The following is a 13,947-nucleotide window of genomic DNA, read 5'->3' on the forward strand; positions in this document are numbered from 1 at the left end:
ACAAATTTTTTTCGAATAACGGACTGACACGTACTCTGGGGAATGATGAGGTTACCTCCCCCCCGCAATGTGATAGGTTGTCCCAGCCGTCAAATAAAGGAGCAGCGTTTGTTCTGCCGCGAGGTCTTTATGGAACAGCTTATGGATATATGACATGTTTGCCAAAAACAACGTAATACTAAAATCAAGGTAAAAAGTTAGATCGCTTTTAATATTATGGGGCTGCGGCGATTTGATGGAAGTTCGGGGATAAGACATTTGCCATAAATAGAAGGTCTCATGCGGTCACTGTCAGTAGATTCGTAATGATTGGTGATGATATATAGTCATGCGCTATATGGTTGGGTAATATTATATAATTTAATTATCACGACATAAGAAGCAAAAGGATGTAATCTTTTTACCTATTGGTGTAAACATACGACTTCAATACCATTAATAGTGCTCTGCTGCCAACAGGTGTCCATAACCTTGGCAGAGTTGTTTGTTTCACCCCTGGAACCATAGTCCTTTGTGTATGAGAGGAAGCGTTTGAGCAATGTCAAAATGTAGGCCACTATGCTGGCTTGGTGACCAGTTAGTCATAATGCCATTCACGAGGAAGGAGCGAATAGTGGGCAGGTCGGCTCATGGTGAGACCTCCTATTCCAAGGATTATTTGTTTGATATACGTTTTGGATCATTTCCCAGGTGTGGTGGCCCTATTGGGAATGCCACTTCACTTCCACCATGATGATCATGGTAGGCCAGCTCGTAATGAGACTTCCTATCCTGCAATTTGACAGTCTTTAGAAATTCTGTTTTGCTTCCTTTTAATAGAGAGCCTTTCTTGTTTATGCACAAAGGGTCATTCAACACTCCTTAAGAGTAGGAATGGTGGAAGAAGTCTTAATATCCCAATAGAAAGGTATAGATATTTTGATCCTATTGCCATATGATAATTAAAAAAGAACCATCATAATATAGATAACCAATCAGAACGAAGTTAGTAGAACAATGGCAGCAAAAGATGATAAGTAAGCATGTCTTTCTCCGCATCCTTTCACCAAGTCAGGGCAGTTTCTTATAAAGATAGCGATTTATGATTTAGTGATTTCGGTATGCTGCGTTTTCGCTTTAATCTCATAAATGTATAGCCGTATTCCAAAAGACTTGAAAGAACATCAACAATAAACATCCTTAATTTGGGGTAGAGGGAGCAAGCTATTTCAAAATCGTATGAGTAATGTTCCTTTCAAGGAAGGTCATAACAACAGTTCACAGATGCTGTTTGTTTGGAGAAAGGAACAGTAGTTTCAAGGAAATGTCGTTCCCTTTTTAAAAAAAAAGATCGGCAGAAATCAAAATTGTTTTTCCTTTTGAAAAAGGAACCGCAAAAAATCGTAAGTTGCAAGTGTTGTTCCTTTTGGAAAAGGAACAGCAAAAATAAAAAATGCTTGTTCCTTTATGAAAAGGAACAGCAAAAATCAAAAGTGCTATTCCTTTTGGAAAAGGAACAACAGAAATAAAAAGTGTTGTTCCTTTTGGAAAAGGAACAACAGAAATCAAAAGTGATGTTCCTTTTGGAAAAGGAACAGCAGAAATCAAAAGTGTTGTTTCTTTTGGAAAAGGAACAACATAAATCAAAAGTGTTGTTCCTTTTGGAAAAGGAACAACAGAAATCAAAAGTGTTGTTCCTTTTGGAAAAGGAACAACAGAAATCAAAAGTGTTGTTCCTTTTGTAAAAGGAATAGCAGAAATCAAAAGTGTTGTTCCTTTTGGAAAAGGAACAACAGAAATCACAAGTGTTGTTCCTTTTGGAAAAGGAACAATAGAAATCACAAGTGTGGTTCCTTTTGGAAAAGGAACAACAAAAATCACAAGTACTGTTCCTTTTGGAAAAGGAACAACAAAAATCACCAGTGTTGTTCCTTTTGGAAAAGGAACAACAAAAATCACAAGTGTTGTTCCTTTGGAAAAGGAACAACAAAAATCACCAGTGTTGTTCCTTTTGGAAAAGGAACAACAAAAATCACAAGTGTTGTTCCTTTGGAAAAGGAACAACAAAAATAAAAAGTGGTGTTCCTTTTGGAAAAGGAACAACAGAAATAACAAAACATACTACAAAAAATATGTACAAAAATAATTCGATAAGTTATATACAAATTATAAAGAAAAGTAGATTTTTTAGTGAGTTACAGGCGGGGAAGACTTGTCTTCCTCCCCTAAGATCTCCATATCTGAATCTTGGCATAGTTGTTGGCAGAAGGACTCCCGAGTAAGTGGTTTGCGATAGAGACGGACTCGATGGCCATTTGCCTTGAAGGTATATCCAGAACCATCAATAGTAGTCAAGGTAAGGGTCCCATTGTCATGCACTTTCTGAATTTCATATGGTCCCAACCAACGAGTCTGGAGTTTCCCGGGAAAGTCCTGAAATCTAGAGTCATACAAAAGAGCCCAGTCTCCTTCATGGAAGACTTTGTTTTTAATGAGAGCATCATGCCATTTAGCTCTCTGTTGCTGTATCAGAGCAGTGTGTTGAAGTGCAGAGAGCCTAATTTCATCTAGCTCATTAATCTGTTGTAGTCGATTTGTCTGTGCCTCAGTTGAATCTAAACCAACTTGTTGTGCTATTTGTAATGTCTGGATTTAAAATTCTATAGGAAAGATAGGTTTTTTTCCAAACATTAGCTGATAAGGTGAGTGACCAGTAGTGCTTCTCCATGTTGTTCTATAAGCCCACAATGCTTCTGGTAGTTTGGCTGCCCAGTCGCGTCTATGTGATGCAATTGTTTTTGTTAGAATCGTCTCTATTATTTTGTTACTGTTTTCTACTTGCCCATTTGCCTGCGGGTGATATGGGGTGGTAACTTTATGTTGAACATGATAATTATTGAGTGTTGTTGTTATTCTGTTCCTAGCAAACTGTGGCCCTCCATCTGTAATTACATCTCTACGGAGACCATAACGCACAAATAGATGGAGCAGGAACTATATAACAGATTCTTCTGTAGCTCTGGGCAAGGCCTCTGCTTCAACCCACTTGGTGACATACTCTTTTGCCACCAAAATGTATGTTTTTTGGTTTGATGGTGGGTTGATTGGTCCCACAAAATCAAGATCCCAACGCTCAAATGGTTCGATGACTAACTGTGGTTTCAAAGGCATCTCATCTGAATGACTAGGGCGTCCCGCTTTCTGGCAACTGTCACATGCTTGGACGAATTTCTTTGCATCTTTAAAAATTGTGGGCCAATAATACCCTATTTGTAATACTTTATGTGCAGTCCTACGGTCAGCGAAATGTCCACCACATGGTTGGTCATGGCGTGCTTTCAATATATCAAAAATTTCATCTTGTCTAATGCATCTTCTGATTTTCATGTCTACCCCTGTATGAAACAAATAACCCCCAATCCAGGAAAATCTGGTACTTCGTTGAACAATCTGTTTTCGCTCATTAGGGGTTAGATGCTTTCGTAACTTACCTACTGCTAGGTAATTGGCGACATCCGCATACCAGGGTGTTTGAACAGCAACAACAAAGAGATGCTCATCTGGAAACTCATCTTCAACTGCTGCTGCATCGACTAGTTTTGGCACTCTTGAGAGGAAATCAGCTACCGGGTTTTCTTTCCCGGGTCGATCCTTGATTGTAATATCAAATTCCTGCAATAAAATCAGCCATCTAGTTATTTTTCCATTTGTGACAGGCTTATTTGCTAAATATTTTATAGCAGAATGATCTATGTACAGGATAACAGGATATCCAGTAATGTAATGTCTGAATTTATTGATAGCATGTATAATAGCTAGAAATTCTTTTTCAGTGACAGTGTAATTCAATTCAACAGGGGATAGATTTTTGCTAATGTAATAAATTGCATATGGTTTCTATCCTCCTCCTGTCCAAGGACCGCTCCAATGGCTGTATCTGAGGCATCATATGATATTTGGAATGGCAAGTCCCAATTTGGTCCCCGAAGAACGGGGGCTATAGATACGAGCTTCTTCAGATCGTTGAAGGTACATTCACATTTTTCTGTCCAACAGAAATCAATATTACCAGTTAATTCATACAATTGTGCAACAATACATGAATAATGTTCTATAAATCTTTTGTAATAACCAGAGAATCCAAGAAAGCTATGTACCTCTGTTTGAGTAGTAGGAGTAGGAATAAGCAAAAGTATTTGGATTTTGGCTAGGTCTACCTGAATGCCAGCTACTGAAATGTAGTGTCCTAGAATAAGTCCTTCTGTCATCATCATGTAACATTTTTCATGGCTTAAACAAATCCTGGTAGCTATGCAACGTTGTAAGACTTTTTCTAGTGTCTCTAATGCTGGATCAAACTGATCTCCATATGGAGTAAAGTCGTCCATATATACTTCCAGTCCTTCATTTATTAGATCTGCAAAAATGCTAAGGATAGCCCTTTAGAATGTGGCAGGGGCATTACATAAACCAAAAGGTAAAACTCGGTAGGCGAATGTTCCCCAAGGACAAGTAAAAGTAGTTTTGTCCTGATCTTCAGGGGCAATCTATATTTGGTTATACCCACTGAAGCCGTCGAGAAAAGAAAAGAATTTCTTCCCTACCAAAGTGTCCAATACTTGATCGATGAACGGGAGAGGGAAGTGATCTTTTTGTGTTGCCTTATTTAGCTCCCTGTAGTCCACACAGATCCTCCACTTCCCATTCTTTTTTGGTACCACCACAAGTGGGGAGACCCATTTACTATCAGAGATAGGGTAGATGAAGTTAACATCTAAAAGTTTTTGAAGCTCAGCTTTTACTACTTCTTTTAGGTGAGGGTTTAGTCTTCTCTGAGGCTGCCTAACAGGTCTTGCATCACTTTCTATGGAGATGTGGTGTGTACATAACTGCGGGTCAATTCCTTTCATATCAGGGTAATCCCATGCAAATGCTTCTTTATATTTTCTTAAAATATAGATGAGTTTTGTTTCATGTTTGGGTGTAAGGTCAACGTTAATGTTTAAGGTCTTTCCAAGTTCGATTTCCACAATTTTACTATGCGCAACTGAAGTGATAGGGATTGTGTGATCATGTGCATCTTTCAGAGGTTCCTCTTCTACTTCGTTATCAAATGTTGCTTTTATCATATGACACTGGGTACGAGATGTGAGTTCAGTTTGACTAATGAAATTACTGATGGCATCATCTTCTGTCTGGTCTTTGAACTCTATTGCTTCTTGTATAGTTAATGGAGATCTGATGTTGTCAGTCAGATATGATATAGGGTTCCTATTAGTTTTAACTATAGTGATACTTGGCTGTGCTGGGGGGTATTGTATTAAATTCTTGATATCCTCCCCCTTGGTTATAACCATGTTCCCTTGCCGACAACCGATATAGGCATCAGCAGTAGCGAGCCAAGGTATTCCTAAGATCAATGGATGTCCATCAAGTCGGGTTTTAGGGTTTATTATCAGAAAATCAGTTGGGTATTCCCAGGAGTCAACTGAAACCATGACATCATGCAGTATGCCTTCCAGCCTAACCGCAGACCGATCGGCTAATTCTAGCAGAGTTGAGGTAGGTTCTGCAGATGTAATGCCTAGCTTTTGTCAAGTATCAGTTGTTAATATATTGATTGCAGCTCCAAGATCAATTAAGGCATTGGTTAGGGTTAGACCATAAATTTGAACAATTACTATTGGGTTTCCTGGGTCCTCATACTTAATAGGTGTTTCCTTTCCTGACAATAGGTCAGATAAAGTACCGACTACTTGAACCCTTGGGTTATCTATTACATTCCTCCTTGGCATTTTTATGCACAATTCTTTAATAGTTTTTGCGTATATCGAAATGTCTTGAATGACCTGAAGGAATGGAATTTTTATGTACAAATTTTGTAATTCTCCCAAAATGTCAAAATTAGATTGTTGTATCGGTCGAGGTATGAATAAACGTTCTGGGAACGGGGGAGAGGATGTGGTTTCTTTATTATTAGTTTGTTGTCTATTCACATCCTCTTCTTGTGACAGATGTTCTCTAGGTAACTGGTCTTCAATCTGAATTGTTTTATTTCCCTCTGTTTGGATAATATGCCTAGATCTTAGCTGAAGATCATTGCACTCCCTCAGATCAGCTCCTTCTTCTGGTGTTTCTAAAATTTAGAGTGCTTAGAACGGTCTATTATTTGGATTGGGATTGGGTTGGGCTGGGAGTTGCAGTCTCATATTAGCCTGGGGATTTTGCTGTAAAGCTGGCATTGTAGGTTGAGGGAGAGGGACATTTCCTGCTGGCTGATTTGTTGGTCTCTGCCAGTTATTCTGCCAGGCTGAACTTTGTGAAGTAGGGGGAGTCCATTGTGGAGGATATGGGTTGTTTTTCTAATATGGTGGGGGATAAGGAGGATTCGACGAACCAGATTGGCTCGTTCGATTTAGCCATGGATTAACAGAAGGATATGACTGTGGTGACCAGTTTGGGAATGGGGGCTGAAATTGGCTTTGCCATGTATTATACTGTTGAGCGTTATACTGGGGATAATGAAAAGAAGAAGTTGGATCTAAAAACATACCAGTTTGTCGCGGCTGCAACTGACGACGCTGGTTGAGCATGTACACCATTTTTGGTTCTTCTTCTACCTCCTTATATACTGCTTTTAGTTCAGGTAGTGAGGGACAGCTTTCTGTCGAATGATCCTTTGTACAAATGGCGCATGTTTGGACTGCATCTAGTGGGCATTCCTTATGGCTATGCTTCTTCCTACATCTGGGGCAGAAGATAGCTAAATTCTGTTCTACCTCCATTTGCTTTTGCTTGGCCTGCAAAACGTCCAATTGTGTAGTCAGTGTTCCTAGTATATCAGTTTTAAAGTTTTCCAATAAATTTCCGATTTCAGCCCGCGTTACTCCTTCTGATGAATTTTTTTTTTCTCTTGCAAACCGATCATGTTCTGCTGGTTTGATCCGTGTACTACCTCTCGAACTCCTGATGCATAGATCAATTATGTCAGAAAAATTTTCCTGATAAATATCCCCTTTTCCCATAATGTTTACTGTTTCAATCCATTGTTCTTTCATGCCTCTTATTAATGTTGTTTTCAACACATTATTGGGTAAGGGTGATGATGCATAGGGCGATATTTGCAAATTATACTGAAAACGCTCCACATATTCTTCTAATGTTTCACTTGGTCTAGCCACCATCTGGAATATTTCATCTTTTAGTTCTCTAGACCTGTAGTAATCTTGATATTTTTCTAGAAAAGATTCCTTCATTTGATCCCAATTATTTATAACCCCACCACCTAATCCCATAAACCATCTTAAAGCAGCCCTTTTCAGGGTCGAGGGAAACAGTTTTAGTTTCTAGGGGTTAGTGGTGTATTCATATCCACTGCATAGTACATCAAATTCAAATAAAAATGCATCTGGGTCTTCTAATGTAAGTCCGTGAAATGGGATATGTTGAAGGGGAATTGCTTTCATGGGGGCATTTGCTGCAGAATCCACTATGGGGTATTGTAATATAGAGGTTTGGGTGTTTGGTGGATTTTGAGCCATTGGGTCAAATATATTCCAATAACCTTCCGGAATATCTAGAAGAGTGTTCCTTGGTTGAGCAGGAATGGTTTTGACAGGATTAGTTTTAATAGCACTTCCTCTATCTGGAATTCCTATCTGAGGGGATTGGATCTTTTCAATAATAATTTTTACCGCACTTCATTTGTCTGGGCTATTCAATGCATGAGTTATTCTAGGAGGAGATCTCGGCTCTTCCCCTGTTTCCCCTTCTCCTTCACAAAGATTACTAAAATTCTCTTCTTGCAATCGCTCTGGAATAGAATTTTCAAATTCTTAAAAGTCTTGTTCGTCAGTTTGACTATGCACCTCAGCAAAGGCTACAGATGGTGAACCTGTGGCCTGAAGCGAGCTAGTAGGTTGTCTGGAAATAACTTTCGTAGGTCCTACTGAAGGCTGAGATTCGGATTTCTTATAGATTTCGTCTATGAATGTTGTTCGACCAAGGGTCACTGGCCCCTTACCTTTTTCTAGCTTCGGCAAAGGTTTGGGATTTTTCTCCGGCTTTTTCTGCTTAGTCATGCACTCAATTTAACTACTAAATATTTCTTAAGCAGATAGCAGCAAATCTGCAGGAAAGCAGGAAAAGGAGCAGGGCTTTTACATGCTCTGTACATAGGTTCTTACCTTCCGTTTTCAAAACCCAATTCTTCCCTAGCAGGTTCTACACTACCCTGAAAAATACAAATGGCTACACTCTTTCCCCTGCAACGGCGCCAAAATGTAGAGCTATAAAAAGGGTCTCTTTCACCTCTAGTTACGTCACATTAGAATGTCAATCCAGGAATGTCTTACTATTTCAAAAGAGTGTCTCAGTCTGAGGCTTAGCACTTGTCAGAGTAATGCTCGTAGTACATCTACTTAAAGGCTACAAAATTAAATGGCTGCATGTCTACAAATTAACTACTTCAAAAGGCTAAATCACACCAAGCATTGCATCAGTCGAAGGTTCGGTAGCAATAACCCATCCTTTTCATAACTGATGAGAACAAATCTGAGGTCTGGGAGCTAGGTAGCAGATGCTGGGGCTCACTACAGCCTGAGACCGTCCTTGATGAATATAAATGAAACGGCAAGTGAAGGAAATAACAATGAAATAGAACAGCACATCAGCCAAGGGTTTGGTGGCAATAACCTATCCCTTTCATAACTGATGGGAGCAGATCAGAGGTCTGGGAGCCAAATAGCAGAAGCTGACACTCACTACAACCTAAGTCTGTCCTTAAGAAATGGCAAGTAAATGAAACAACAAATCAGCAATCTTGAAATAGACCAGCAATTGAAATGGAACAACAATTCAAAAATGGAACATCAACTAAATGGAACAACAACTGGAATAAGCAATAACCAAGTTCATCAAGCTGCGATTCTATCTAACCACTCTAATCAAAACATCAATCCTGCAGTCTCAAAAGAATTACAACCCTAGAAACACAATGTGCTCAATCTGCTTCTGTTATTGATCCAAATAAACGTATGCGATTGCATCTGAAGATATAAATAGTAACATTCAATAATCATCTGAAATCAGACTTCTCAAGATAACTGTCATAATGCTAAAACACAATCACAATGAACTTTGTACCAGAGTGATAATATCCTGTAGAGATTAATCAACACTTTAATGAATTGGTAACATAATGCAGTGTCAATATAAGACTTCAATTTGCAGGAACATTAAACAAGTTAAACATAACAGAGCATGTAATATAATGTTGATAAAGCACAATAGATTACCAGATTACGCCTATGAACAAACCACACAGACACCACGCGTAATGGTACAAGAGCAAGTGTCCTCCAGGGCCAGGCCCTTAGCCTCCAGGGGTACACCGCTTAAGATTGATCCAGGATCAAAGATAAAAGAGTAACCAAGTCTGTATTAATGCATGAAATAAACTTACAGCAAAGCAAGTCTTAACAGGATATAAAGATCATAGTCTTGATCTTGTAAAAAGGAATTACAATAGAACCTCCCCTATAGCCAACAATGCTATCTCTTATATAAGGATGATGACGGAGATATCTAGATACAAAAACATAAATAAAATAGCGATCCCTCGGGATCTAAGATCTCCGCTTCCTTTTCTGGGTTGGTCCGTTTTGATCTGGTCTGTTTGCGGTTCCCCGTCAAAGGGGTAGCAGTTAGCTCCTCTTTGTCATTCCCTTTGAGATGGCTAATTTCTGCTTTTCCTCCTTCCTGCACGTAAGAACGACAATTATCAGTTTTTCCTATTAACCTCACGTGTTTTTTTATTATCTAAGTTTAAAATGCAGAAAGGTTTATATATCCTAATGAAAAAGATACTGAAATAACCATCAAAACATACCTTCTTTGAGACTCTACACCAGGTCGGGAGAGGACTCTCTCCTTGTCAATCTCAGCGAAGATGATCAATGAGGCTTGAGATGACTGATGTGAGTACTGATCTTAGGCTAGTTATGTGTGCGAAAGAGTTTGATTAAAATTGATGATGTTTGTTGGCTCAAATGGAAAGGCAGATTTTGGGTCTGGGGAATGAGGCTTGGTTTTGCAAAGATCTATATGGGGCAAGGTAGGAAAATGATTTGATACTTAAAATTGAATGAAATGGAGAGCTTTAAATAGGTGAGGAGTTGAGGAGAGCAAGAAAACCTCAGGGATCCTCTTCAAATAGCTAAAAACATAAATAACTAAGCAAACCCTAGGTAGAGCACTGCAATTTCAATGGATTCTAGCTTTATCCTTGTTTGTTTTAGTTAAGATGAAGCAATAGAGATAATGGCACATAAAACACATGTAAACTTATAATTACAGAAGGAGACACAATATCAAAGCAAGATTCCACATGAATCCCATAAAGTGCTGCAAACCCTAGTCTATTCCTTAGCCAAAACTATTGAAATGTGTATACAATGAAGCTCCAAGCTTTCCAAAAGTATAACCTTTGCTAATGACTGAAAAATCACAAGATATAGGAAAAAAACAACTCATCCTAGCCTCTAGGGGTGTAGCTCATAATTTTAGGATCTGTTCCAACAAATTCTAAACTGAGAACTAAAAAGTAGGTAGTGAAACAGCTTGCCTCTAAAAATTAGGGAATTGATTCATTTAGTTGCAAACTACCTTTCTCATGGATGAATCTACCTCTATGAGTAAAAATTTAGCATAATTACATTAATATCCATCAAATTACATTAAATTACATCACGATTTTGACATTTAGAAGGCGAAAAGTCAAACTGTCAAGAAACTAGGTGAAAAACAAAGTATTTTTTGTCAAACTGAGCAAAATTCCTTGAATGTGCGGCGCTGATTTCCTGATGCGTAATTCCTTTTTTCAGCTGCTTTTGGAGGCCTTCCCGATGTCAAAATTTTCTAAAAGTGTGCTTTTTGGAAATTTATGCCTGTCTACTTTCCAGAACAGGTGGAATTTTTGAATTTGGCCTCCATTTGCACCTCCAAAACTGAGTTCTCCCAACACTGCTTCCTGTGCGTCCAAAAAGCGGTAGAAAGGTCATTTTTGGGGTGTTTTTGACATTTTTTGGGGGTTCAAAACCTGTCAAAGTTTCTTGGCCATTTGTGAGCATGCATATTTTTTCATGAAAAATCCAAAAATTTTGAGTTTTCATGAAAAGCAGACCTCCATCAAAAGCGAGCACCAGGTGGCGTAACACATTGGGTAGAAAAACCTGTGTTTTGGCCCAAAAATTCCAAAATTGCAAAAGTGTCCCAAATTTTTTGAAATTTGGGCTGTGTCATCCATTAAGTGTTGTGTTGGGCCAAGGAAGCCTCAGCCAAGATCTGAAGTCTATCTTGCTCTTTTCGCTTCCTCGATGCCTTCTTAAACTTGGCCTTCAAATCCCTGATTCCTGCCTTGCAACTTTTGTTTCTTGCCAAGTAATGATATGCCATATGCGTCAACATAGTTTTCTCCCTATTGGCCTTCTCTAGCAAGTTTTCCAAGTGGATATTTATTCACTCAAGCCAAGACTCATGATCATCATTAATTTCTTGTTCAAGTGGGGTGAGCTTCACTTTCCTCCTTTTGGTAGCTTGGCGGTTTTCTCATATGTTTTGCAGCACCATAATGGTTTGCTGATCCTCTAGCTGCTTGTTTCTTTGCTCCAAGTGTTTGATTATCCACTGAGCTCTTTCTAGGTTGAGGGACAAATCATTAATGTCTGCCTATTGCTCCTGAATGATCTCCTTGAGCTTTGAGCTTTGTGGGCCCAAATCAGTGTCATCATCTTGAATGAGAATGAAATCTATCTCGTGCTCTCTTGAAGGCCCCTCATCATGTAATGGCCACTTGCCCTTGTCCTAAACTTGCTCTGCCGATGGAGGAAGCGAGACCCCTTCCACCCCAAGTGACAAAAACCTTCTAGTGCCCTTTTGATAGGTGACAAATACTGGCACACTAGTGATCTATGTCTCATGACTCTCCTGCTGATGTGAAGGTCCACTTGTCTCATGAAAAGTTGTTGGAGGCACTTGAGGACTTGTGAAGACCTCATGAGAAATGAAATCCTCCCATGAGATGTTCTGTAAGCCGAGTTGATGCAAGACCACAATTTTGATTAGTGCAAAATGGTATATGCTATTATACTATTGCTGAGGAGTCTTCTTGTGCACTAGGGTGGTCATCTTCTCAATGTTCCAGCAAATGAAGTAGGGGAGATTCATCATTCTTACCCTAGTAAATTCCATCAACAATCTGATATGATAGGCATATAGGCGAGAAAACCGGCCCTCACAGGTGAAATACTTACTTATGAGTTTCATCAAGGGAGCATATGTGTCTTTTAGGTACTGGAAGGGAAAAACTCTGCTAAGATGTCTCTAATAACTAGCCTTGATGTAAGGTTCATAATGTTCTCTGTCAATTTGATGTCTTTTATTCCACTTCTCACCGACATTTGGAATGCCAGTTGCTAGAGAAATAGACTCCGGTGTCAAGGTGAATGTCACACCGGCTAGAGTGACTTGGCCATTATGTAGATGGAGCACAAACAACCTGGCCAACTCATAATAGTACTAGACTCTCTTTACCATCTCATAGAACTGATAACAGGATTGGTGTTGAAAGAATGTGACAACAAGAGGGCAAGACTATAGCTTGGCAAGTGAAGTAGGCTACTATCATATATGTTTACCACCCTTGTGAGGTCTCCTTGGTGCATGCATTTCTCTAGGAGAGTCACTATGTGTCTCCTCATCTCGGTCATAGGAAGGATCAGATTCCATGTTTGCCAAATATTTAAGTTTCTCTTAGATGAGTATGAAGAGATTTAAGGTGTCTTTATTTTTCTACTATCAAGGATGGGAATGTATGAGGGACTGTGGAAAGAAAGTGTATGAGGGTGTTGCAAGTGTTTTGGAAATGTTTGTTGACAGGACTTTAGGTAATATGAGGGTTTTAGGGATAGTAATTAGACTTTGGGATAACAATTAGGGTTTAGTATTTTTTAGCTAGGGTTTTGGATAATGAGAATTAGGGATATGGGGTTAGTGAATTTAGGGATATGGGGATTAGGGAATGAGTTGATGAAACTGGAAAATAAATCAGGGAATCAAAGGGAGAGGGGGTGATGGAGTGGATTTGGCAGTAAAAACACAAACTACAAACCCTAAGCAATTGTTTTTTTGAGCAAAATTTGCAAGGAGGTAGGGTTTGAAAATTTTCTCACTAAATCACCATAAACATCTAGATCACACATTCATTGGCATTGGAAGAATGTTTGACTTACTTGGACAGGTGGAAATCGAGCAAATTTAGAAATTGGATGAGTTTCGTGGGTGAAATCGGTCCTGCAGCTCTATGCGCTGTGGCATAGATCCAACACGCCATGCCAGCTTTGTGCATCATGCCAGTGTATTTTTTGGACTGTGGAGGGTGGCCCAATGTGCCATGCCTACTCTATGCACCGTGCCTACGACCCTATGTGCCACACCCCTGAAGCTTGCACAGTTTGCTGCGATTTTCCCTCTTTTCTCCAACACGACCTTGCTCTAAGTTCCTCTTTCTCTTTTGGATGCAAATGAGTTCTTTAAACACAAGAAATGGTTTATATACAAAATATTTTAATTTTTCACTCATAAAACCCACTTTTGTAATGTTTACATTTCACATTTTTTTTTCAAACTCAGTTGTTAGGTAGTTTTGCTTTATTTTTTACTTTGATGAACTGAATGATTTTAATTTTTGTTTGCCTTGCAGGTGATAGATATTTTAAATCTTGGCAATGTGACCAGGGTTTCCACTCTGTTACATATGAAAAACTAAAATTACATCAAATTTCTACATGAAAACATAGAATACTTTGTTTTTCCTCAAAACAAGGTTTTGAGGAAAAATAAGTCTCTAAGCATGTGATTATGGAATTTATTGGTACTGGAACTTTATTCAACCTCCTCATGCACTTGCTG

This window comes from Pinus tabuliformis, chromosome 5_1 (genome assembly GCF_031772625.1).
Source record: "Pinus tabuliformis cultivar Carrire ecotype Pingquan chromosome 5_1, CPIR1, whole genome shotgun sequence".
NCBI classification, from domain to species: Eukaryota; Viridiplantae; Streptophyta; class Pinopsida; order Pinales; family Pinaceae; genus Pinus; species Pinus tabuliformis.